Source organism: Eleutherodactylus coqui, chromosome 6 (assembly GCF_035609145.1).
Source record: "Eleutherodactylus coqui strain aEleCoq1 chromosome 6, aEleCoq1.hap1, whole genome shotgun sequence".
Taxonomy (NCBI): Eukaryota; Metazoa; Chordata; class Amphibia; order Anura; family Eleutherodactylidae; genus Eleutherodactylus; species Eleutherodactylus coqui.
Window position 1 is genome coordinate 99992860 of NC_089842.1, and position 26977 is coordinate 100019836.

Sequence of the window (26977 nt, forward strand, 5' to 3'; positions counted from 1 at the left end):
AATACATATATGTCTAAGGGCTCTTTCACACGAGCGTAGGCGTTATTACGTTTACTCATCTGCACCCTCTATGTGCCTGAATGGGCGTTTTTCCGCGATCACGGACAGCATTTTCTCGCCCATTCACACGACTGCGAGCATCGTTTTTAGCAAATAAAATATGTCACGTCCCGGAAAACCCTCACTCTGCAAAAATCCTCAGGATGCCTTCCAATGCCTATATAGAGGAACCTGTAAGCTTTTCACAGTGATGACGCTGCTAAATTGTCTCCCCCTCACTTTTCTTTCCCTGCTCCCATAGGAGTCTATGGGAGCCGCCGGCATATGTTGGCCAAAAGATAGTTCCAGAACTATCTTTTTGGCCACCGTATATACGCCAGTGCATATGTACCATTTTTTACGGTGCAACATTTTCATGTGCCGTATATTCGCCTGTGTGAACGAATGCATTGAAAACCAATGCCTCACATGATCGCGTATATACGGTCAGGCGTAAAAACACGCCATATATGCACTCGTGTGAATGAAGCGTAAGGCATACCAACATATTCCTGCATATGTAGATAAAAGTCAGATATCCACACAGATACTATGCCAGGAAATAGTCAATGTCTCGCATAGTGCCATTCAGGCACCCAGCAGTAACATGAGAGTCTGCACGACACATATGTAACCTCTATCCCAACTTCCAAATTAAATACATAATTAAATATCAGATGATTACATTACATTAGTTATACACCACGCCACTCAGAATCCCACCATACCAAGGTTTAAAACCCTCTGATGTACGTTTCGGACAAGCCTTTCTCGGAGGGTGGATTGAGCCCTTAAATCACTTGCTACTCACTTGACTGCAGAACGTTTGGAGAGATTTTCAAGCTACTCAGTGTGTTCCTATAGACAGGGATTTTAATTTTTTTTTGTAGTAAACAGCCTCAGCCTACACCTGATTCCCATCAGAAGGGGGAGCTATTGTGCTCATGTGTGATAAAGCTGTAATGAGCCCAGCATTAAAGTAGACCTCATGCAGGAATCCGGTCCATTTGGTCTGAGCATTGGTGGGATTTCCAGTTCATACATCAACACCAATTTTTCAAAGGCGTCTCCACTTTTAAGGTTATGGCTACACCAAGATTTATTTTTTTAATATCAAAACAAGATTCACAGTGATATCTCGATCCATAGGAATGCATGGAGGAGACTGACTATCTCTTCAGTCTAAAGGAACGCGTTGGAGTAGCCTGACTATCTCTCCGATCCATAGGAATGCATTGGAGTAACTTGACTATCTCTCCAGTCCATGAGAATGCTTGGAGAAGCCTGACTATCTCTCTGGTCCATAGGAATGCATTGGAGTAGCCTGACTATCTCTCCGTTCCATGGGAATGCTCGGAGAAGCCTGACTATCTCTCAAGTCCATGGGAATGCTTGGAGAAGCCTGACTATCTCTCTGGTCCATAGGAATGCATTGGGAAAGCCTGACTATCTCTCTGGTCCATAGGAATGCATTGGAGTAGCCTGACTATCTCTCCGTTCCATGGAAATGCTTGGAGCAGCCTGACTATCTCTCTGGTCCATAGGAATGCATTGGAGTAGCCTGATTATCTCTCCGTTCCATGGGAATGCTTGGAGTAGCCTGACTATATCTCTGGTCCATAGGAATACATTGGAGGAGCCTGATTATCTCTCAGGTCCACAAGAAAGCATTGGAGGAGCCTGACTATTTCTCCGGTCCACAGGAATGCGTTGGAGGAGCCTGACTATCTCCCCAGTTCATAGGAATGTGTTGGAGGAGCCTGACTATTTCTCCAGTCTATAGAAGTGCATTGGAGAAGCCCAACTATCTGTCCAGTCCATAGGAATGTGTTGGAGGAGCCTGACTATTTCTCCAGTCAAGTAATTTGGCAGCAATCTTTATTAAATATACTAGCTGATATACCAGGCCTCGCCTGAGTTAATTTAATACAGGTGTTTACGTGTTATTTGCATGGAAAATTTTATGAAGTCAAGGTTACTTTGACTTCAGCAGTATAATATATAACAACCAATCACAGCACAGCTTTCATGTTTGTACGACATCGGGAAGTTAGAGAATTAGATTTGGTACATTACACAGGGGCGCCAATACCTTTGCGCTTAGCATTGAATTTTCGAATTGTGACTCATTTATTTTTCCTATTTAGGACCTAAAGAATGCTCCTGCCAAATTTCATGTTTGTACAACATCGGGAAGTTACAGAATTAGTGGCGAGTCAGTCAGTGAGGGCTTTCACACATATGTGTATATATATATAGGTGAAAGCCCTCACTGACTGACTCGCCACTAATATATAATATATTTGATTGCTGCATGCTTGAATTTTAGAGAAATTATCAATACTTTTTCTCTCTTAGTCAGGCTGCAGACAGCACACTGTCCCATTCTAGATTATCAGGCTACATGCACAAACAATTTTTTTTCCCACATGGACTGGTGGTTAATGTGCTAAAAAAAAAAATAAAAAAAAAATCACTGCATGTCCTATCCTGGTCTGTTTTCACAAACTTAGGGCTTATTCAGACGAACATATATCGGCCGGGTATTTACGCCGGCCGATATACGGCGTCCCTCTCTGCAGGGGGAGGAGGCTGAAAGAGCAGGGAGCAGTGCACTGAGCTTCCGCCCCCTCTCTGCCCCTCGGCACTATTTGCAATGGGAGGGGGCGGGATGGAGCAAATTCGTGGGACTTAGCTCCGCCCCTGCCCTATCCTTTGGTTACGATCAGCTGGGAGCTCCAAAAGCAGCCTATGGGAGTTTTAAACTCCCGCCACCTCTCTTTGTCGGCTGCTCCCATAGTCTTCTATGGGAGCTTCTATTGCCGGGCACTTTTGACAAAGGGGGGGGGGGGGGGGGAGGGGGAGTTTAGCAGATTTCTCCCTGGCCAACAGAATTCTGGGCTGCGGCATATATACGCCACATCCGGCCGTGTGAATGGGCGAGAAAATGCAAGATTTAGCTGCGACTTGGTCGCAGCTTCCTCTTGCTCATGTGTTTTTTGGCCGGATGAAAAGCTCATTGCCCTTGCTCATTGCCCAAGCACACTGCACAGCTAATAGTCTTTTTAGAGAGACTGAGTTCGCGGCCCAGTTAATGGAATGCCAATAGGCGTTCATTTGATTTGCCTTCACAGAGCCTGAGTATCATCTTCTGGGACGAATGATCGCAATTATGATAGTTTATTCCCACAGGCTAGTGGTACACCAGTTCACACGGCTAGATGTACCAGCAATCAGCAAACATCGATACGCTTACTGAAACGGAGCTATGAGCTAATGAATGAGCACTTGCTCGCTTGTTGGCTGATCATGGGTTTTTTAACACAGACCAACTGTCCAGTGAATGAGCGTTCAGAAATGTTAATCAACTTGTGATAAACATTGCTGAATTTCCACTAGCAGAATAGCTGAGTACATTCAGCAACGATTACAGTACAAGCCGTATGGAGGAGACCTCAAAAATCTGCTTCACATGGTGTGGGAATTTTATCAAAAACGCTGTGAATTCTGAATCTGTAGCATCTGTATTCATGCTGTGGATTACAGCTGTTAAATTCAACCCTTGAAATGCAAATTTTAAACTCCTTGTTTTCAATGAGAGCTGCACCTGCAATTATGAGTGCTGGCCAGTACACAGGGGGTGGAGCAGTGTTTCAGCTCCAACCTCTGTGCAGCCCGGTGGGTGCTGCCTGAGCAACCCCTTTAAGACATGACGTGAAGAAGGCCCTGACCACTGAGCAGGCATAGAGAAAGAATATAGAAAAGGCAGAGGGAAGGAAAAGGCCCCAAATCTGCAGATCACACCCAATATTTCTGGCCTCCTTACTTCGAATCCATATCTGCAGCTGCAGGGGGGGAATTTTGCATTTAGCTTTACAAAGCAATAAAAAAGAAAAACAAAAGCGCAATCAGGTCAATATGAATGGAGGAATTAATATCCGTGACGGCCAATGACATGGAATTAAAGGGTTAATATATTCATTTAAGTAGTGCGCTATAAAACATCTCATCGTCTCCTACATGAGGTCATTCTTTAATGATGTCATTTGGAACAGACATGCTGCTGACTGATGGACTGGGGTGGACCGACCATATCGGCAATAGGGCAGTGCCCAAGGGCGCACAGCCAGAGGCCAAAGCCCATGAGTCAGATGCGTTAAGGTTTAGTGCTGGATCTACAAGGAAAGCAAAAGATCAATTAGATAGAAAAATTCTGATATGCAATTAAGTGTAATGACAGCTCTGGTAAATGGTGAGGGGCACATGACCAATAATCCACAGGGGTCCAGGAGCCCCCAGATAGACCTGGATGATGAGTTTAGTGTAGTTTTAAGGTCAAATGGTTGAAATTTTATGCAGGATTAAATAATGTTAAAGTTAATGGATTGAATAATTGGAGCTTCATGGAATTGTGTCTCCTTCGTGTGATACAGAGAAAACAAGTCGGACCGGAGGACGGGACGTCATGTAGGCACATTATCGCCATGTCTCTGGGTGGCTCACCAAATTTGAAAGAAACGTGTACATATAATCCTCTCAGGGTGCGAATGAAGTGACTGCTCAGAGGTAGGTTCCCCAAATGTTTATCCACTCTCAGCTTGATTACTGCAAATGACTAAGAAGCGGGATTCCCCTCTCCAATCCATCCTGAGGGCAGCAGACAGGCTTATTTTCTTCACTGACGCCTCCACCCTGTGCCAGTCATAAACTCACGCCTTCACCCCGGGTCAGTCGCTACGCTGGCGCCTCCGCCCGGCGCTGCGCTGGCGCCTCCACCCGGCGCCGGTCGCTGCGCTGGCGCCTCCACCCGGCGTCGGTCGCTGCGCTGGCGCCTCCACCCGGCGCCGGTCAGCTTTATGCGCTGCGCAGATCAAGCTTTTATAACTCTTGTGCCACCCCCACTTCCTTAGGCTGATCTAACATGACCGTATTTTGGATTGTGGATTCCACAATTGCCATCCGCGTGGACAATCCGTGGTATTTTTGAAGTTTCCCTCAGAGCTGCGGGTACAAATTGCGTATTCTGCAAACACAAAAAAAATTGCAGCATGGTCTATTTTTCCACAGATTCTGCGCAGATTGGCTCCACTGATGTCTAATATTGCATATGGGCGGTGGAATCACTCACAACTTGCAAGGTGACCAGATAGAAAAGCTGGAATTCAGGGACGGTTGGTGGTTGGGGGGAAAGAGAGAATATGAATTATTTCCTGGGCGGTCGGGTGTACGATGTTCTGATGCCATTCCCTGCTTGCAAGCTTTCTTCTAAGCGAATGACCCGCTGTCCATACACGTAAAACCGCACGTATACATGACCATTTACAATTTGTTCCCGCAATCACTTACAGGTCTTCTGCTGCGGATATTTTTTGCATTTTTCCCCAATTTTGTAAAGAGCAGCGGAATACGTTGTGCTACATAAGTAAGATTATTATATGTGAAGACTGCTGCCTACCAGGAAGTTATGTACAGGAGGATCACAAAAATGCCATCTGTCAACTTCTTAACTCGTAAAATGTGCTCCTCACAAGCTCAGGAATTCTTAAGGCCAGCGCCACCTGGACATATTTGTGTGCAAAGTTTTTTCACGTGCAACATGCAGAAAATAGAGCCCATTGATTACAAGTGCGGATTTTGTGCGCGCAAACAACAACAAAAAAAAAACAACGCTCGATGCTCTATTTTCTTGCACATTGACTTGCAGGAATGCTACCTTCTAATAGGTGGCGCTGTAGAGGCAGTGTTCCATCATGCCATTGGCATAATTCCCTAAGGAGGAACCATAACCTCCCTGATCCTAAATGTATATAACAGGGTCACAGCCCAATTATGCCCGTTGAGGCTCTCTGTATTTACCACTGATGTGAACGGACATTTGCTATAACATTGCAGTGAAGCCAAAGGGGTTTGCTGCCTGATGTGAGTGGTTTTCCAACCCATGGTTCTTCAGCTGGGGCAAAACCACAACTCCCGGGCTTTGACAGTTGGGGCATGCTGGGGCTTGTGGTTTTGCAACAGTCCATGAAGTATTGTTCTTTTTTTTTTCTTTCTCTCTGAGCTTATAAATTCCACTTTAAAGTGCTGACCCAATGATATGTTAATTAGTTTTGTAACAATGGAAAATGTACACCCTAAGGGTGCGGGCAGACGAGCGCATAAACGGCGCGTTTTTGCGATCAAACGTATATACGTGACCATCTGAGGCAATGGTTTCGAATGTATTCGTTCACATGGGCGATTTTACGGCGCGTAAAAACGGCAATTCGAAAAAAACGGAACATATGCGACCGAAATACGCGCCAACGCATATTCGATCGCCGAAAAGACCGTTTGCAAAGTAGGATCAAACGAAAATACACTTTCTAGCTCTGGTCGTGATCGGTGAAAAACGATCGCTCGGGCGATTATACGTTGCGCTCGTGCGAACGTAAATACGCCTACGCTCATCTGCCCGCACCCTGATGATGTCACAGCACAAGGTGTATCAGGGAAAAGCTCATTTACAATCTATCTGGGATTTAGGTGCCTAATTGTTCACATTCACTCATTAGTCAAATCAAGTCTTATATATGAATCATAAAGTGTAATTATCAGGACATAAAGTTACTTCCCGTAAGTGTCACATTCCGGCTCTTTATATAGGCCAGTGTTTCCCAACTCTGGCAACTCTGGTACATTTCAACAGGTTATGTTTTCAGGATTTACTCAGTATTGCACAGGTGATGTAATTATTGTCAGACATTGCCACAGATGTTCTCTATAGGATATCCTGAAAACATGAACTGTGGGGGTATTATTGTATCTTGTCACCACCAGAACCTATGGGTGTGACAGGGCTTGCATGGAGGAACGCCCCAGTCACACTCCTAGCTCCCAATTGGATGAATGTAGTAAGGTCCTAGCTGCAGTATGTATAGTGATTTTTGCCTGCCCTGGAGGGTTAGCGTTTGGGATTAGTTTTCCTGTTAGGCTTACATTATTAGCTGTAAATGCAGAAGCCTTTACAGCTATACATGTAAGCCTAATAGGAAATGTAATCCCTAACCCTCCAGGGCAGGCAAAAGTCACTACACACGCTGCTGCTGTCCCAGCACTGCGTGCAGCCACTTTTTTCTTGCCGCTGTGCTGGATGTCAGCTCCGTCCCGGATGGCGATTGCCCCAATCACTCAGTGTTGGGGTCCGCTGTCTGTGTGCGTCAGCCGCCGCTCCCACTCAGGCCGCGGTCCTCCTGCTGTGTCCGGACAGCGCTTGCAGGATTCAACAGGCTGACGCTCCCAGCCTCGCCGCTGTCTTCCTGCCATCTCAAAACGGCACTGCCCGGTCTCCTCCACCGCCTCTGGCTCTTCCTGCGCTGCTGCTCCCTGGCTCGCCACTGTCCACCTGCCCTGTGTGAATTTAGTAACGCCCCCCAGCCAAATAGAAGCTGGGGGAGTTACTGCTTTGTTTGACAGCTGGCACCTTGTCACCATCCGTAACTTCCGGTGCTGATAATGTACAAGAATACCCTTCAGTTTCCATGAGGACTGGAGTTGGGAAACACTAATGCAGAGCATGAAATGACTGGATACTCTTAGGCTGCTTTCACATGGGTGACAAAATCTCATGATGTTCCTGCAATGCGACAGTGCTGCAAATCGCATATATGTGAAGCCCATGCTTTCCTATGGTTTCTTCCACATTTGTGATGTTTTGTAGGCTGCTACATTGCGGAAAAAAAAAAATTTCTGCATGCTCTATACAGCCATGATTTGCAATTTCTTTTTTTTTTGTCAACCATGTTTCCCTATGCAGTTCTTGTTTTAGTAGCATTGCGATGCTACTTTAACACAAGAAACTCCTACTCTAATGTATTGGGATTTTCAGGGGGGCTTGAAATAAAAGCCCTACCCCCGAAAATAAGCACTAGCAGCATTACTTTAAAAAATAGATATATACACACATTACCAAACAGACACGGTTCTGGTTCTCCTGCTCATCTCCGGCACTTCAGCACACGTGCTGGCAGAAGCTCGCTTCCTGGTTATGGTGTTCATAAATCCCACCTCCAGGAAGCAAGGGCTCTGATTGGTTCTCGAGCACCGCGGCTCAGCCAATCAGTGCAGCAGTCGATGAACCAATCACAGAAAATCGCAGTATCGCTGCAAGAAAACGCAGCGATATCGCAGGAACACAGATGCAATTTTCTCGCAGCGATATCGTTGTTGCCCGTGTGAAAGAGGCTCAAGGCCCAATGTCCACAGGCGGGTTTGAATTGTGGAATCCACGCAATAGATCAGCCACTCATAAGGAGACATGGGCGTCCGCAAATGCATTAAAGTATGCAGATTTGTTTTGTGGACCTTTTGGTCCAGGAAAAAAAATTGCAGCATGCTCCATTTCACTGCGGATCCCGCACGGACGGCTTCCACGGACTTCAATCCAATCCGCGGCCCGTCCGAGGGAAAGCAGGAGTTTGAAAAAAAAAAGGTACTGAGCAAGTGCGCAGCGTGCCGGTCGGCGCATTCGCAGTGATGAAGAAAGAATAGTTGGACAGGACAGAGGGTTTGATGCAGCTTTTCAGCCTGTATTCCACTGCGGAAATCTCTCCCTATAGAGAGAAGAGAGCACACAGCGGAAACGGAGATACAATTTACATGTCAATTTCTGCGCAGCTTGTCCTTAGCGGGCTGTCGGCAACATGTCAGGCTGTATCCGCGTGGGTGATTTTTTTAGTGATGTGACAGTGCTACAAATGGCATATATGTAGAGCCCATGCTTTCCTATGGGTCGTCCACATAAGTGATGTTCTGTAGTCTACTACATTGCGAGACTACAAAATCGCAGCATGCTCTATATTATTTTTTCTTGTAGCCCATGTTTCCTTGTAGCGGCTGCTACTTTCTTGCATACTTCCGATTTTCATGCGATGCTATTTTAATTATAGAAAGTCATATTAGCTGTCTCGCTACAAAATCACGCAATTTTATAGCGTGAGAAAATCGCAGGCAGCAGCAACGCGATGCAAAATTTTTCCCAAGAAAAAAAGCATCTCTGATGCTACAAAATCACGCGATTTTGTAGCAGCAATATCGCTGTCGCCCATGTGGATACAGCCATGGGGCTTATTCCGACGTGTGTATATCGGACAGGTTTTCACGCCTGGCCGATTTACGCTATCCCTCTCTGCAGGGGGAGGAGGCGGGCAGGGAGCAGTGCAATGAGCTGCCGCCCCCTTTCCTCCCCTCGGCACTGTTTACAATGGGGGTGGGTGCGGAGCTAAGTTTTGCCCAGTCCCACCCACTCACATTGCAAATAGTGGCGAGCAGCGGAGAGGGGGCGGGAGCCTGGAGAGGGAGCAGGGGCCTGCCCCGCCTCCTCCCCCTGCAGAGAGATTTGCAAATCTCGCCCACTTTGCTGCTTAGTCTCAGGCTTAAAAACACCTGTGGAATTTCGGTGAACCCAGTCTTATAGCACTGACCTGGATTACCAGACACACTCCTTAGACCTCATTCACACGAGCGTTTTTATGTGGTCAATACAACATCGGCTGAAAATCGCGACCAGCTGCAGCATTAGATTTCAGTGTATCCCTTCACATGGGCGATTTTCCGGTGTGTGTGTGGGGGAATAAATTAATTAATTAATTTAATTATTTAAAAAAAAAAAAAAAAAAAAAACAAACGCACTGTCAAAATATCAAATCAGCAACAGTTTTCGGCGCATTTTTCCCACTGTAAGTGAATGAGGTTGGTTAAGTCCCCATTCACTAATGTTCTAATATATATCGCTGAGGAATATTTTAGCTGCGGGTCTAGAGATGAGCGAACGTACTCGTCCGAGCTTGATATTCGTGCGAATATTAGGGTGTTCGGGATGCTCGTTACTCGTAACGAGCACCACGCGGTGTTCTGGTTACTTTCAGTTTCCTCTCTGAGACGTTAGCGCGCTTTTCTGGCCAATTGAAAGACAGGGAAGGCATTACAACTTCCCCCTGTGACGTTCAAGCCCTATACCACCCCCCTGCAGTGAGTGGCTGGGAAGATCAGATGTCACCCGAGTATAAAAGTCGGCCCCTCCCGCGGCTCGCCACACATGCCTTGTGACTTAGCTGAGGGAAAGTGCTGCTGCTGGTGCTGCTGTAGGGAGAGTGTTAGGAGTCAGTGTAGGCTTCAAGAACCCCAAAGGTCCTTCTTAGGGCCACATCTACCTGTGTGCAGGCTGCTGCTAGCAGTGTTTTTTTTTTTTGTTTTTTTTCTCAAAATCGGCAGTGCAGAGCATTGCACCCGGCATTAGGGACAGAAGTGGTGCATAGGCAGGGAGAGTGTTAGGAGTGCGTGTAGCCTTCAAGAACCTCAACGGTCCTTTCTAGGGCCAAATTTAAGCGTGTGCAGTACTGTGCTGGCTGCTGTTAGCAGTGTTGCATTTTTTTTTTTTTTTCTAAAAATCGTCTGTGCAGAGCATTGCACCCTCCATTGATACTACAGGGACAGAATTGTGTAGGCAGGGCCACAACACAGTTATTGTTCATTGAAGATACGCAGTGGGTCCTTCCCTTTGCAAAAAAGGAAAAGAAATTATATTTGGCCTGCCTGTGTCAGTCCTAAGGTCTCCGTGTACGTGTGTGCTGCGTGGACAACGTACAAAAATCAGACGCAACCAGCTACGGTTTACTGCAGGCTTGCGCCATTGTCTTTCCTGACTGGCAAATACCTGCTCTGCTAGAGTTAATAACTCTGCTACACTAAAGTTGTGTGTCACTTTTTCAGGGCCACACTACAGTTCTAAAAGTTATTGTTCATTGAATATACGCAGTGGGTCCTTCCCTTTGCAAAAAAGCGAAAACATTATATTTGGCCTGCAGGCTTGCGCCAATTTATTTCCTGCCTGGGAAATCAAATCACTGGTAATACAGCATGCTGAGGGGTAGGGGTAAGCCTAGAGGACGTGGACGTGGACGTGGCCGAGGACGCGTAGGCCCAAGTGAGGGTGTGGGCACAGGCCGAGCTCCTGATCCAGGTGTATCGCAGCCGACTGCTGCGCGATTAGGAGAGAGGCACGTTTCTGGCGTCCCCACATTCATCGCCCAATTAATGGGTCCACGCGGGAGACGTTTATTAGAAAATGAGCAGTGTGAGCAGGTCCTGTCCTGGATGGCAGAAAGTGCTTCGAGCTACCTATCGTCCAGCCACAGTTCTGCGCCGTCCACTGCTGCAAATCCGAATCCTCTGTCTGCTGCTCCTCCTTACTCCCAGCCTCCTCACTCCACTACAATGACACATGCTCAGGAGCGGGAACACTCCCAGGAACTGTTCTCGGGCCCCTGCTCAGATTGGGCAGCAGTGGTTCCTCTCCCACCAGAGGAGTTTATCGTCACTGATGCCCAACCATTCGAAAGTTCCCGGGGTCCGGGGGAAGAGGCTGGGGACTTCCGCCAACTGTCTCAAGAAGTTTCTGTGGGTGAGGACGACGATGACGATGAGACACAGTTGTCTTGCAGTGAGGTAGTAGTAAGGGCAGTAAGTCCAAGGGAGCAGCGCACAGAGGATTCGGAGGAAGAGCAGCAGGACGATGAGGTGACTGACCCCACCTGGTGTGCAACGCCTACTCAGGACAGGTCTTCAGAGGGGGAGGCAAGGGCATCAGCAGGGCAGGTTGCAAGAGGCAGTGCGGTGGCCAGGGGTAGAGGCAGGGCCAGACCGAATAATCCACCAAGTGTTTCCCAAAGCACACCCTCGCGCCATGCCACCCTGCAGAGGCCGAGTTGCTCTAAGGTCTGGCAGTTTTTCACAGAGACGCCTGACGACCGACGAACAGTGGTGTGCAACCTTTGTCGCGCCAAGATCAGCCGGGGAGCCACCACCAACAGCCTCACCACCACCAGCATGCGCAGACATATGATGGCCAAGCACCCCACAAGGTGGGACGAAGGCCGTTCACCGCCTCCGGTTTGTACCGCTGCCTCTCCCCCTGTGCCCCAACCTGCCACTGAGATCCAACCTCCCTCTCAGGACACAGGCACAACCGTCTCATGGCCTGCACCCACACCCTCACCTCCGCTGTCCTCGGCCCCATCCAGCAATGTCTCGCACCGCACAGTCCAGCCGTCGCTAGCGCAAGTGTTGGAGCGCAAGCGCAAGTACGCCGCCACGCACCCGCACGCTCAATCGTTAACCGTCCACATAGCCAAATTGATCAGCCTTGAGATGCTGCCGTATAGGGTTGTGGAAACGGAGTCCTTCAAAGCTATGATGGCGGCGGCGGCCCCGCGCTACTCAGTTCCCAGTCGCCACTACTTTTCCCGATGTGCCGTCCCAGCCCTGCACGACCACGTCTCCCGCAACATTGTACGCGCCCTCACCAATGCGGTTAGTGGCAAGGTCCACTTAACTACGGACACGTGGACAAGCACAGGCGGGCAGGGCCACTACATCTCCCTGACGGCACATTGGGTGAATTTAGTGGAGGCTGGGACAGAGTCAGAGCCTGGGACCGCTCACGTCCTACCCACCCCCAGAATTGCGGGCCCCAGCTCGGTGGTGGTATGTTCGGCGGTGTATGCTTCTTCCACTAAAGCACCCTCCTCCTCCTCCTCCTCAACCTCTGTCTCGCAATCTAGATGTGTCAGCAGCAGCAGGACGTCGCCAGCAGTCGGTGTCGCGCGGCGTGGCAGCACAGCGATGGGCAAGCGTCAGCAGGCCGTGCTGAAACTACTCAGCTTAGGAGATAGGAGGCACACGACCCAAGAACTGCTGCAGGGTCTGACAGAGCAGACCGACCGTTGGCTTGCGCCGCTGAGCCTCCAACCGGGCATGGTCGTGTGTGACAACGGCCGTAACCTGGTGGCGGCTCTGCAGCTCGGCAGCCTCATGCACGTGCCATGCCTGGCCCACGTCTTTAATTTGGTGGTTCAGCGCTTTCTGAAAAGCTACCCACGCTTGTCAGACCTGCTTGTAAAGGTGCGCCGGCTCTGCGCACATTTCCGCAAGTCCCACACGGACGCTGCCACCCTGCGCACCCTGCAACATCGCTTTAATCTGCCAGTGCACCGACTGCTGTGCGACGTGCCCACACGGTGGAACTCTACGCTCCACATGTTGGCTAGGCTCTATGAGCAGCGTAGAGCTATAGTGGAATACCAACTCCAACATGGGCGGCGCAGTGGGAGTCAGCCTCCTCAATTCTTTTCAGAAGAGTGGGCCTGGTTGGCAGACATCTGCCAGGTCCTTCGAAACTTTGAGCAGTCTACCCAGGTGGTGAGCGGCGATGCTGCAATCATTAGCGTCAGCATTCCTCTGCTATGCATCTTGAGAAGTTCCCTGCAAACCATAAAGGCAGCCGCTTTGCGCTCGGAAACAGAGCCGGGGGAAGACAGTATGTCGCTGGATAGTCAGAGCACCCTCCTGTCTATATCTCAGCGCGTTCAGGAGGAGGAGGAGGAGGAGGAGGAGGAGGGGGAAGAGACAGCTTGGCCCACTGCTGACGGTACCCATGCTGCTTGCCTGTCATCATTTCAGCGTGTATGGCCTGAGGAGGAGGAGGAGGAGGATCCTGAAAGTGATCTTCCTAGTGCGGACAGCCATGTGTTGCATACAGGTACCCTGGCACACATGGCTGACTTCATGTTAGGATGCCTTTCTCGTGACCCTCGCATTCAACGCATTCTGGCCACTACGGATTACTGGGTGTACACACTGCTCGACCCACGCTATAAGGAGAACCTTCCCAGTCTCATTCCCGAAGAGGAAAAGGGTTCGAGAGTGTTGCTATACCACAGGACCCTGGCGGACAAGCTGATGGTAAAATTCCCATCCGACAGCGCTAGTGGCAGAAGGCGCAGTTCCGAGGGCCAGGTAGCAGGGGAGGTGCGTAGGTGCAACAGTCTTTAAGGGCCTGGCCAGCTTCCCAGCAAGACTGTGTCACCGCTCCCCAGTCAAGGCTGAGTCGGCGGGAACACTGTAAAAGGATGGTGAGGGAGTACGTAGCCGATCGCACGACCATCCTCGGTGACGCCTCTGCCCCCTATAACTACTGGGTGTCGAAGCTGGACACGTGGCCTGAACTAGCGCTGTATGCCCTGGAGGTGCTTGCTTGTCCTGCGGCTAGCGTCTTGTCGGAGAGGGTGTTTAGTGCGGCTGGGGGAATCATCACAGATAAGCGTACCCGCTTGTCAACCGACAGTGCCGACAGGCTAACACTCATCAAGATGAACAAAGCCTGGATTTCGCCAGACTTCTCTTCTCCACCAGCGGACAGCATCGATACGTAAGCAATACGTAGGCTGCACCCGCGGATGGAAGCTACCTTCTCTCTCACCATCCAAAACGGGGACATTTCTGCTTCATCAATCTATGTCTAATATTCCTCCTCCTCCTCCTGCTCCTCCTCCTGAAACCTCACGTAATCACGCTGAACGGGCAATTTTTCTTAGGGCCACAAGGCTCACTCATGTAATTTTTCGAAACAATTTTTATATGTTTCAATGCTCTTAAAAGCGTTGAAACTTTAACTTGAACCAATTTTTCGTTAAACTGGGCTGCCTCCAGGCCTTGTTACCACTTAAAGGAGATGTCCCGAGGCAGCAAGTGGGTCTATACACTTCTGTATGGCCATAATAATGCACTTTGTAATGTACATTGTGCATTAATTATGAGCCATACAGAAGTTATAAGAAGTTTTATACTTACCTGCTCCGTTGCTGGCGTCCTCGTCTCCATGGAGCCGACTAATTTTTGGCCTCCGATGGCCAAATTAGCCGCGCTTGCGCAGTCCGGGTCTTCAGCTTTCTTCTATGGAGCCGCTCGTGCCAGAGAGCGGCTCCGTGTAGCTCCGCCCCGTCACGTGCCGATTCCAGCCAATCAGGAGGCTGGAATCGGCAGTGGACCGCACAGAAGAGCTGCGGTCCACGAAGGTAGAAGATCCCGGCGGCCATCTTCAGCGGTAAGTATTGAAGTCACCGGACCGCCGGGATTCAGGTAAGCGCTGTGCGGGTGGTTTTTTTAACCCCTGCATCGGGGTTGTCTCGCGCCGAACGGGGGGGGGGGGTTAAAAAAAAAAAAAACCCGTTTCGGCGCGGGACATCTCCTTTAAGCCACATTAACCAAAGCGATTAATGGGTTTCACCTGCCATCTTGGTTGGGCATGGCCAATTTTTACTGAGGTACATTAGTACTGTTGGTACACCAATTTTTTGGGGCCCTCACCTACAGTGTAATCATAGCAATTTGTATGTTCTTCGCCTGCACTCATGGTACAGAAGTGTGTGTGGGGTTGGCCTACACTTTAGCTACATAAATGTAACTTGGGCCTTGGCTATACTGCAGCTACTGAAATGGAACTAAGACTGCGCTCCCACTATACTGCTGCTTCGGAATTGTTACTGGGGCCTGTCTTGAGTGCTACTATTGCTGACATGGAACGAAGACTGCGCTCCCACTATACTGCTGCTTCAGAATTGTTACTGGGGCCTGTCTTGAGTGCTACTATTGCTGACATGGAACGAAGACTGCGCTCCCACTATACTGCTGCTTCAGAATTGTTACTGGGGCCTGTCTTGAGTGCTACTATTGCTGACATGGAACGAAGACTGCGCTCCCGCTATACTGCTGCTTCGGAATTGTTACTGGGGCCTGTCTTGAGTGCTACTATTGCTGACATGGAACGAAGACTGCGCTCCTCCTATAATGCTGCTTCAGAATTGTTACTGGGGCCTGTCCCTAATACTACCGCTGAAATGTTAATAATTCTGGGCTCTGCCTATACCGCTGCTAATGGTATGTCTCTGGGGTGTGGAAACAGAGGCTTCCCAAAGACATGATGGCGGCGAGGCCATTTCCCACCAACGCGGTTACTGTTAAGGTGCATATAACCACGGACACGTGGAGAGGACACGTAGTGCCTCAAAAACATCCCCCTCCTCCTCCAACAGGGAAAACATTCTTGGCAAATGCCTTTGCATTGGTTCGTCTGGTGGCAGTCCAAGAATTTCACCTTTACCGACACTACAAGAGAGCCCCCCCACCATCCCCCTGCCACGGCCCACTTAATCCTGGCCACATTCCGAAAACCAACACAATAAAACCGCGCTACTAGGTCCGCAGTCACCACCACATTACCACCAACGCGGTTACTGTTAAGGTACATATTACCAGTCTGACTGGGGCATGCAGACACCTTGACAGAATGAATAGTGTGTGGCACATAGGTTCTCCATTGCTATGCCCACGTGTGCAGCTCCTGATGGCGGTGGCACAGGATTCTATTTCTCATTGCTTCTGTACAGCATTGTGGGCTATCACCCCACCACTTTTAAAGAGGGTCGCTGCCTAGCCGTGCCAACCCCTCTGCAGTGTGTGCCTGCGGTTCCTCCTCATGGCAGACGCACTTCTAAATAGACATGAGGGTGGTGTGGCATGAGGGCAGCTGAAGACTGCGCAGGGACACTTTGGTGTGCGCTGTGGGGGGGGAGGGGGGGCGGTTGGTCAGCATGTAACCCAGGAGAAGTGTCAGTGGAGTGTCATGCAGGCAGTGATTGTGCTTTGTTGGAGGTAGTGTGGTGCTTAGCAAAGGTATGCCATGCTAATGAGGGCTTTTCAGAAGTAAAAGTTGTTGGGAGGGCGGGGGCCCACTCTTGCCGCTATTGTGGCTTAATAGTGGGACCTGTGAACTTGAGATGCAGCCCAACACGTAGCCCCTCGCCTGCCCTATCCGTTGCGGTGTCGTTCCCATCACTTTCTTGAATTGCCCAGATTTTCACACATGAAAACCTTAGCGAGCATCGGCGAAATACAAAAATGCTTGGGTCGCCCATTGACTTCAATGGGGTTCGTTATTCGAAACGAACCCTCGAGCATCGCGAAAAGTTCGTTCCGAGTAACGAGCACCCGAGCATTTTGGTGCTCGCTCATCTCTATGCGGGTCCCATGCCAAAAAATTCCTCAACAATTTCCCAATGTGTGAATACAGGTGAACTCTGCGGCCTTCGCTCACAGTATATGCAGATACGATCATTAACCATAAACCACATAATAAAGAAGGGAATGTTCATTGCTGGTGATGAGCGGCTTTTACGGGTCGATCAATGGTTAATAGTCATTAATTCTATGTCAGATACGTTGGATATTAATATTTTCACCACACCCCGATGGAGCAGCTTTGATGCCTCCACAGCTGGAACCTTCTGGTCATACAGCTCATTCCCCACATTGCTGAAATACTTTATTAGGCAGTGCAGCTAATGTACCACCGCTTAAACAGACAAGATCAACATAACGGAGCCATGGCCGTATAGTTCAACCTTAAGTATCGCACATCAGTCATTCTCATCAGTCAATATGGATAAATGATGAATACGTAGCACGCAGCAAGAAAGCGATGGGGCCGGGGGTGATCTCTGCTCCCTAGATTCTGACTCCCCTTTATAAGCTATGGCTGACCGTCTCTAGCAAGAGCTCTAGAAGACCCAGTAAATACATTTAGGCCCCCTTCATACATGGGGTATTGGCTGCTAGCATTCTGCAGCAGATATACCGCAAAGCTGCAGTGGTGCAGATATTGCTACAGCTTTTATTGCAGATCTGCCATGGATTTTAACCCTTGTATTGCAAGGGTTTAAATCCCCAGCTAAATTGACAGCATTAGGCCTCATTCACACGAGCGATGCATTTTCACACAGACCACATTGCAATGAAAATCGCGTCAATAGCCCCCCCCCCCCCCAAAAAAAATCACGTTTTCTCATCCATTCACGGCAGCGGCCAGGAAAACCCTTGGCATAAATCCTTGGAATTACTTCTAATGGCTTAAAAGAGCCAGCTGTAATCTTACCCAGCGTTGGGCGCAGCTAAACTTCCTCCCCCTCTCCTTGTTTCAGCTTCCATAGGAGTCTATGGGAGCTTCCAGTGTGTCTTGGCAAAAGATAGGGCAAGGCCTATCTTTTCACGTACGTATAAAATTGGTCACATCAGATGTCCTGTTACTCCCAGTGCAATGTTTTTCGTGGCTGAAACTGCTAAGGTGTTTCGGCTGTATTTACACGGTGAGTGCAGGGCAGGGCATTGCAAATAGTCCAGAGGGGCGGAGAGTTGGTGGAGAGGGGGTGTGAGCTCAGAGCACTGCTCCTGGCTCTTCCAGCCTCTTCCCCCTGCAGAGAGGGACGCCGTATATCGGCCGGCGTAAATATGCGGCCGATATACGGTCATCTGAATAAGCCCTTAGGCCTCATTCACACGAGTGTTTTTACGTGGCTGCTGCGGACAATATCGGCCAAGAATCGGTACCAATGCATTTGTTCACATGGGTAATTGGCGGGCGCTAAAAAAAAATCGCGCCATAGAATTGTCCAATCGCGACAGTTTTCCATCGCTGATTTTTCTTATAATGTCTTGATGAAAACTGCTGAAGGCTTCCATAGACTCCAATGGGAGCTGAAAAAAAGGGTAAGGGAGGGAGTTTACCTGCCTGGCGAGGATGAGGGGATTAACAGGAGTTTACAGCTAGACATTTAAAATGTGCTGTTCAGCTGCTGAGGGATTCCCCTTGGAATTCATCTGCAGGGGAACCTCTCTCTCCGTGCAGCGTGTAGAGAGATAGATGAAGGAAAGCTCCAGGGAAACCCCTTTCTCTGTAGGGCTTCCCTTCATATCAGCTAGGGTTCCCCTGCAGGGAAAAATAAGAAAATCTCTGTAGCCGGGAGGAAGAGGGGAGCTGGGGTAGGGGGCTGTCCTGAATCCGTGGGCAGGGCTAGAGCGACCGCCCTCTCTCCTTGCTATGGGAGAACCCCTCTAGCCCTGCCCTCTTTCTAGCCCCGACCCCGCTCTCTCCTTGTTATTGGGTAATCCTGACAAGCTGGGGCTCACCTGCAGGAGAGAATAAGGAAATCCTGCGCTACTGGGGATTTTCTTATTCTTCCGTGCAGGTGAACCCCGATAGATATGAAGGGAAGCCTTGCACAGAAGGGGGGCTCCCCGGGGGTTTCCTTCATTTCTCTCTCGCTCTCCCCTCTCTTCGAGCTGCAGTGCTTGTTTTCAGCGACACATCATGTGAATGGGCAATTTCACTGCTAATTAAACTCGTGACTTGCTAATGGAAATCTATTCATGCTATTTTTCGCGAACTTAAATATAATTTTTTTGCGCAGCTAAGTTCAGCAAAAAAAATTTGCTGGAACTCTCTGCCTGAGAACGTGGTGATGGCGAATTCAATAAAAGAGTTCAAGGGGGGCCTGAACGTCTTTTTTGAGGGTTACAATATTGCAAGTTATAGTCATGGATTACTCAGAAGAGTCGGCGATCTGTGGATTATTCTGATTGCCAGATTGGAATCAGGAAGGAACTTTTTTTTCCTAAAATGAGGAAAATTGGCTTCTACTTCATTGAGTCTTTTGTCTTCCTCTGGATCAACATGGGGGGGGGGGGTGGAAATAGGCTGAACTGCATGAACATATATCTTTTTCAGCCTAACATAATATGTTGTTACATTAATTGATTTATGCAATTTCTGATCATTCAAAATTAGAGATGAGCGAACGTACTCATTTAGGGCGATTTCGCAATCGAGCACCGCGATTTTCGAGTAACTGACTACTCGAGCGACAAGATTCGGGGGGGCGCGTGGTGGAGCGGGGGGTAGCAGTGGGGAGCTCTCTCTCCTCCCCCCGCCCCACTGCAACCCCCCACTCAACCCCGGCACCCCCTGAATCTTTTCGCTCGAGTAGTCAGTTACTCGAAAAAAGCGATGCTCGATTGCGAAATCGCCCTAAACGAGTACGTTCGCTCATCTCTATTCAAAATGAATCATAGGGATTAGTCGAGAGATTGATGGGTGTAGCCTAGAATGTATACAAGCAGCCGCATAATTACAGCAAAGAATTTATCAGAACTCATTACAGTTATTAGAAAAATGCCAGAAATTAACAGCTATTTATATAAGGCTGAAAGTTCTTTTATTTCTTAAAGGCCCAGTCCAGTCTCCATACACCTTCATACAAATGTCATTCAGCCAACAGTTATGCCTTCCAACTCTCCCCCATACACAGGCGCATTTGGCTAGGAGAGTAAAGGTACTTTTAAACTAGACGGCTGTCACGCCCATAAGCGCCCAACAGGCGTGCCGCGAAATGTCGCCCGACTGTTATTTCGGTGCTTACACAGGAGTGATAGTTGTTCAAGTGAATGGAGGAGAAAGCGTTGGGGGATCATTCCGGCCCACCTCCATTTACAGTGAACAGGAGTTGCTAAAACATTGAGCGGCTATAGTTTACACGGCCCGATTGTCATTTGGTCTTTAATTCTACTAAAAACTAAGCGACTCTAACAGTTTAGTGATTTCTTGCTCGGTGTTGTCAGTGGCCACATGTCACAGGGCAATTAGCGCCTGAATTCGCTGTTTCCAGTGATAATTTGGGCGATAATCACCCCGTGTAAAGGTACCCTAATGGCCCATTTACATGGGACCATTATCACTCAAAATTAATTCCGTGTAAATGCTCCCCGCTTCCCGTAGAGGATGAAGTAGAGAGCGAGAAGTCAGCGATCCAGCGGTGAAGTCTGTCAGTCTAAACGCTCTGCAGGAGCTCCAAGAACCTTAGTGGTGAGGATAGCGCTCGGGCAGTCGCTTACCCAATTGTCGGCCCATGTAAAAGAGCCGTAAGCCACTGCCAGACATCCCTTATCTTATCTGAGAAGCAATGGATTGGGTGTATGAATATCAACATAGCCAATCCTTCCCTACTACGGTATCATCTACCAGCAGAGTCCCCACACCCATAATTCATTTTTAATATGCTGCGATAAAAATGGTGGACTAGGCTTCTGTGATCAAAAACAGTCTAAGGCTAGATTCACATGGCCAAGCGCAATATCGGCCCATGAAACTGTTTTTGTATCAAAAACACCTCCCATCATTTCAGTACATTTGTGATCCTCCAGCAGCTTCGGAGGATTGGCACGTGTTTCGCATTGTTTTCATTGGGAAACCTTGCATCGCCCGCTGTGTGATGTGTTGTCCGGCACCATTGAAAACAATGGGTAAGGCGTTCCGAGGGAACGCCCAAAGATAGGACATGCTGTGATTTTTTTTTTTTGGACTGCGATGCGATGAAGGGAAGAAAGAAAAAAAATTGCTTATGTATATGATCCCATACAAAAGAATGGGGTTCAAATCCGTGCGTCTCGCAAGACACAAATCTCACGCGATTTTCTCGGCCGTGTGAAAGCAGCATAAGGCTGATTATCCTGGCCTCAATTATACGTCTGTAATATATACAAGCGTCCTAGCCTGACCTGAACTCTGAGCATCACAGGAATCTATGATGCTTGCGGTTCAGATCATAAGACCCGCGGTCAGGCCAGAACACTCATACATATTCCGGATGCATAAAGGCGGACAGAATATATTCATGTGTCACTGGCCTAAACTTCATATGAGTTTCACAGCATAATAACTGGACCACATGTGGCTGCAAGCTCTTGACAAATGTCAACCGTTGGAGGGTCATAAAAAATATGTACTGCTCTACTTTCTTTTTCTTCCATCATAAACTCATACAACAAGGTTGCCATTGGTAGACTGGCTGTATCAACAATACAAGATCTATGCCAACGTGTGACGAAACAAACATCTCGGTTCGGGTCTGTTCCCACGTAGCAGAAATGCTGCAGATATTACACAGTGGAATTGGCTACAACATTTTACAGTAGAGGAACTATCAAGAAATCTCATCCACAAACTACGGGAAAAAAATCCACAGTATGCCGATTTATCCTGTGGATTTTCAGCTCGGATTGCACCCTTTTAAATGAGGGAGGGACACCCACATGGCATTTAGATATTGCCATGAATTCACTACACATGAACACAACCTTCATCTATGAATAATGGGGCATGATGTGGATTTTCAAACTTTTATTGTTGTAGGCGGCACCAGTGGTGTAACTATAGAGGATGCAGAGGATATGGTTGCACCCGGGCCCAGGAGCCTTAGGGGGCCCCATAAGGCCTCTCTTCTCAGTACAGGGAGCCCAGTACTATGAATAAAGCATTATAGTTGGGGGCCCTGTTACAGATTTCGCATTGGGGCCCAGGAGCTTCAAGTTACGCCTGGTGCGGCACATCTCCCATTTACACGCGTTGCCAACAATGTTGATTTTTGTAGTAGCATAAAAGATTTTGACAGCCAACAAATAAGCCTACCTTTAGTGGTAGCGCAAAAATTAACTTGTATGTGGGCTGATGGCTGGATGAATGAGTGTTCTAATGAGCATTCATTCATGAGCATTGGCCCATGTAAAGGGGCATTTAAAACCCAAAAAGAAAGCTCCAAGCCTATGCTTCCATTTCTTCTTGGATGGATAGAATTGCGAAACAAGCATCAAGGAGGGGTCCTTGTATTCCTGGGATGTGGGGGTCAAGGAGGTGAGCAGTGTACTCATATAATTAGTGACTACTGGGGCAGAACTAGGAAATGATTGATTGATTTTTTTTGGAACACATCGGTAATATGGATCTGTAATACGGACATGTTCCAGGTGACATTACAACCGTATGTCATCAGCATTTGCCTCTGTACATTTTATTTTCTACTGGGCCAATACTGATCCGTGTTTGGCCAATAGAAAAGAATAGCAATATGTGGGCAAATAGCAAATAATAGGTCATGCTGCGTAAAAAAGGTGAACAGTATGGCCGTGTGAATAGCCTGAGAGCCCGTATTACGTCCACAAAATATGGACCCATTTTGGAGCTAAATTACACTCATCTGCAAGCGGCCTATACTACATTCTCATCCAACGTCTGGTACTCTAAACCGCAATAGTGATAAACAAACAGGCAAGAGTCTGTCTACCTACAGCAGGCACATGAAGGAATCTGAACGTTCCAATAGGAAATCATTTGTTCTAATAGCTGCGTGTTTTTTCTTTCCAATGGTTTTTTTTGGTATTTCAGTAACCTAACATCCAGGTGTAATTATGGTTGTGGACATCTGTATTAATTACAAAGGATAGATTACATTCTCATATAGCATATGGTCCGAGTATGCAGGTTTTTTACATAAATTTAAGTGTAGCCTGTAATATTCAGATTATTTTAGTAAATCACATTGTTAACATTTGAAACAAGAAATAACACTTAAAGGGGTTGTCCCGCGGCAGCAAGTGGGTCTATACACTTCTGTATGGCCATAATAATGCACTTTGTAATGTACATTGTGCATTAATTATGAGCCATACAGAAGTTATAAAAAGTTTTATACTTACCTGCTCCGTTGCTGGCGTCCTCGTCTCCATGGTGCTGACTAATTTTCGCCCTCCGATGGCCAAATTAGCCGCGCTTGCGCAGTCCGGGTCTTCTGCAGTCTTCTATGGGGCCGCTCGTGTAGAATGCCGGCTCCGTGTAGCTCCGCCCCGTCACGTGCCGATTCCAGCCAATCAGGAGGCTGGAATCGGCAATGGACCGCACAGAAGCCCTGCGGTCCACGGAGACAGAGGATCCCGGCGGCCATCTTCAGCAGGTAAGTATGAAGACGCCGGACCGCCGGGATTCAGGTAAGCGCTGTGCGGGTTGTTTTTTTAACCCCTGCATCGGGGTTGTCTCGCGCCGAACGGGGGGGGGGGTGTTAAAAAAAAAACAACAAAAACCCGTTTCGGCGCGGGACAACCCCTTTAACCAGTGTGTACCATTTTGATAGTTATTGAGCCTTGGGGTATTGATGGGTGGGAGTATAAGGGGTTAAGTTTTTAGATTAACGGAGGATAATGGTTAAGGCTAGAGATGAGCGAACGTGTTCTTCCGAGCTTGATATTCGTGCGAATATTAGGGTGTTCGGGATGTTCGTTATTCGTAACGAACACCATGCGGTGTTCTGGTTACTTTCACTTCCTTCCCTGAGACGTTAGCGCGCTTTTCTGGCCAATTGAAAGACAGGGAAGGCATTACAACTTCCCCCTGTGACATTCAAGCCCTATACCACCCCCCTGCTGTGAGTGGCTGGGAAGATCAGGTGTCACCCGAACATAAAAGTCGGCCCCTCCCGCGGTTCGCCTCAGATGCCGTGTGAGTTAGATGAGGGACAGTGCTGTTTGTACCGGAGCTGCTGTAGGGAAAGAATTGGTAGTTAGTGTAGGCTTCAAGACCCCCCAAAGGTCCTTATTAGGGCCACTGATAGCTGTGTGTTGGCTGCTGTTAGCAGTGGCAATTTTTTTTCTTCTCAAAATCGGCTCTGCAGAGCGTTGCACCCGGCATTAGGGACAGAAGTGCTGCATAGGCAGGGAGAGTGTTAGGAGTGAGTGTAGCCATCAAGAACCTCAACGGTCCTTTCTAGGGCCATATTTAACCGTGTGCAGTACTGTCCAGGCTGCTGTTAGCTGTGCTGCATTTTTTTTTGCTTTTCAAAATCGCCTCTGCAGAGCATTGCACCCTCCATTGATACTGCAGGGAAAGAATTGTATAGGCAGGGCCACAACACAGTTATTATTCATTGAATATACGCAGTGCTGCCTTTTGCTTGTAAAACAAGTGAAAATAATTCTATTTGTCCTGCCTCTGTCCGTCCTAAGGGCGGTGGACACGTGTCGGCTGCGTGTGCAACCTGTAAAAATCAGACGCACCCAGCTACGTTTTACTCCTGGCTTCGCCATTTGCTTTCCTTAATTGGGAAAAAAAATACCTGCTCTGCCACAGTTAATAACTCTGCTACCCTCACGTTCTGTGACACATTAGCAGGAAAACAGCACAGTTATTAAGCTTCTCATGTTCATAGAATATACGCAGTGCTGCCTTTGGTGCAAAAAAAGGGAAAATAATTCTATTTGTCCTGCCTCTGTCCGTCCTAAGGGCGGTGGACACGTGTCGGCTGCGTGTGCAACCTGTAAAAATCAGACGCACCCAGCTACGTTTTACTCCTGGCTTCGCCATTTGCTTTCCTTAATTGGGAAAAAAAATACCTGCTCTGCCACAGTTAATAACTCTGCTACCCTCACGTTCTGTGACACATTAGCAGGAAAACAGCACAGTTAATAAACTTCTCATGTTCATAGAATATACGCAGTGCTGCCTTTTGGTGCAAAAAAACGGAAAATAATTCTATTTGTCCTGCCTCTGTCCGTCCTAAGGGCGGTGGACACGTGTCGGCTGCGTGTGCAACCTGTAAAAATCAGACGCACCCAGCTACGTTTTACTCCTGGCTTCGCCATTTGCTTTCCTTAATTGGGAAAAAAAATACCTGCTCTGCCACAGTTAATAACTCTGCTACCCTCACGTTCTGTGACACATTAGCAGGAAAACAGCACAGTTATTAAACTTAGATTATACATTCACTAGAGGCAGTGGGGCCTTTCGTTTTCAAAAAAGGGAAAAAATTATATTTGGCCTGCAGTCTTGCGCCAATTTATTAGCTGCCTGTGAAATCAAATCACTGGTAATACAGCATGCTGAGGGGTAGGGGTAGGCCTTGAGGACGTGGACGCGGCCGAGGACGCGGAGGGCCAAGTCGGGGTGTGGGCACAGGCCGAGCTCCTGATCCAGGTGTGTCGCAGCCGACTGCTGCGCGATTAGGAGAGAGGCACGTTTCTGGTGTCCCCACATTCATCGCCCAATTAATGGGTCCACGCGGGAGACGGTTATTAGAAAATGAGCAGTGTGAGCAGGTCCTGTCCTGGATGGCAGAAAGTGCTTCGAGCAACCTATCGTCTACCCACAGATCTGCGCCGTCCACTGCTGCAAACCCGAATCCTCTGTCTGCTGCTCCTCCTTCCTCCCAGCCTCCTCACTCCACTACAATGACACCTGCTCAGGAGCGGGAACACTCCCAGGAACTGTTCTCGGGCCCCTGCTTAGATTGGGCAGCAGCGGTTCCTCTCCCACCAGAGGAGTTTATCGTCACTGATGCCCAACCATTCGAAAGTTCCCGGGGTCCGGGGGAAGAGGCTAGGGACTTCCGCCAACTGTCTCAACAACTTTCTGTGGGTGAGGAGGACGATGACGATCAGACACAGTTGTCTTGCAGTGAGGTAGTAGTAAGGGCAGTAAGTCCGAGGGAGCAGCGCACAGAGGATTCGGAGGAAGAGCAGCAGGACGATGAGGTGACTGACCCCACCTGGTGTGCAACGCTTACTCAGGAGGACAGGTCTTCAGAGGGGGAGTCAAGGGCATCAGCAGGGCAAGTTGCAAGAGGCAGTGCGGTGGCCAGGGGTAGAGGCAGGGCCAGACCGAATAATCCACCAAGTGTTTCCCAAAGCGCCCCCTCGCGCCATGCCACCCTGCAGAGGCCGAGGTGCTCTAAGGTCTGGCAGTTTTTCACAGAGACGCCTGACGACCGACTAACAGTGGTGTGCAACCTTTGTCGCGCAAAGCTCAGCCGGGGAGCCAACACCAACAGCCTCACCACCACCACCATGCGCAGACATATGATGGCCAAGCACCCCACAAGGTGGGACGAAGGCCGTTCAGCGCCTCCGGTTTGCACCCCTGCCTCTCCCCCTGTGCCCCAACCTGCCACTGAGATGCAACCCCCCTCTCAGGACACAGGCACTACCGTCTCCTGGCCTGCACCCACACCCTCACCTCCGCTGTCCTCGGCCCCATCCAGCAGTGTAGTTCAGCGCACCGTCCAGCCGTCGCTTGCGCAACTGTTGGAGCGCAAGCGCAAGTACGCCGCCACGCACCCGCACGCTCAAACGTTAACCGTCCGCATAGCAAAATTCATCAGCCTTGAGATGCTGCCGTATAGGGTTGTGGAAACGGAGTCCTTCAAAAGTATCATGGAGGCGGCGGCCCCGCGCTACTCAGTTCCCAGTCGCCACTACTTTTCCCGATGTGCCGTCCCAGCCCTGCACGACCACGTCTCCCGCAACATTGTACGCGCCCTCACCAACGCGGTTACTGCCACGGTCCACTTAACTACGGACACGTGGACAAGCACAGGCGGGCAGGGCCACTACATCTCCCTGACGGCACATTGGGTGA

The 26977-nt window shown here is 48.8% G+C and overlaps 1 protein-coding gene across 2 annotated transcripts in view; it reads right to left on the reverse strand.

The window, feature by feature from the left end:
* LOC136632408 (CMP-N-acetylneuraminate-beta-galactosamide-alpha-2,3-sialyltransferase 4-like) overlaps positions 1-26977 on the reverse strand; it is a 169255-nt gene that overhangs the window by 99649 nt on the left and 42629 nt on the right. The gene's annotated exons all lie outside the window — the stretch shown is intronic.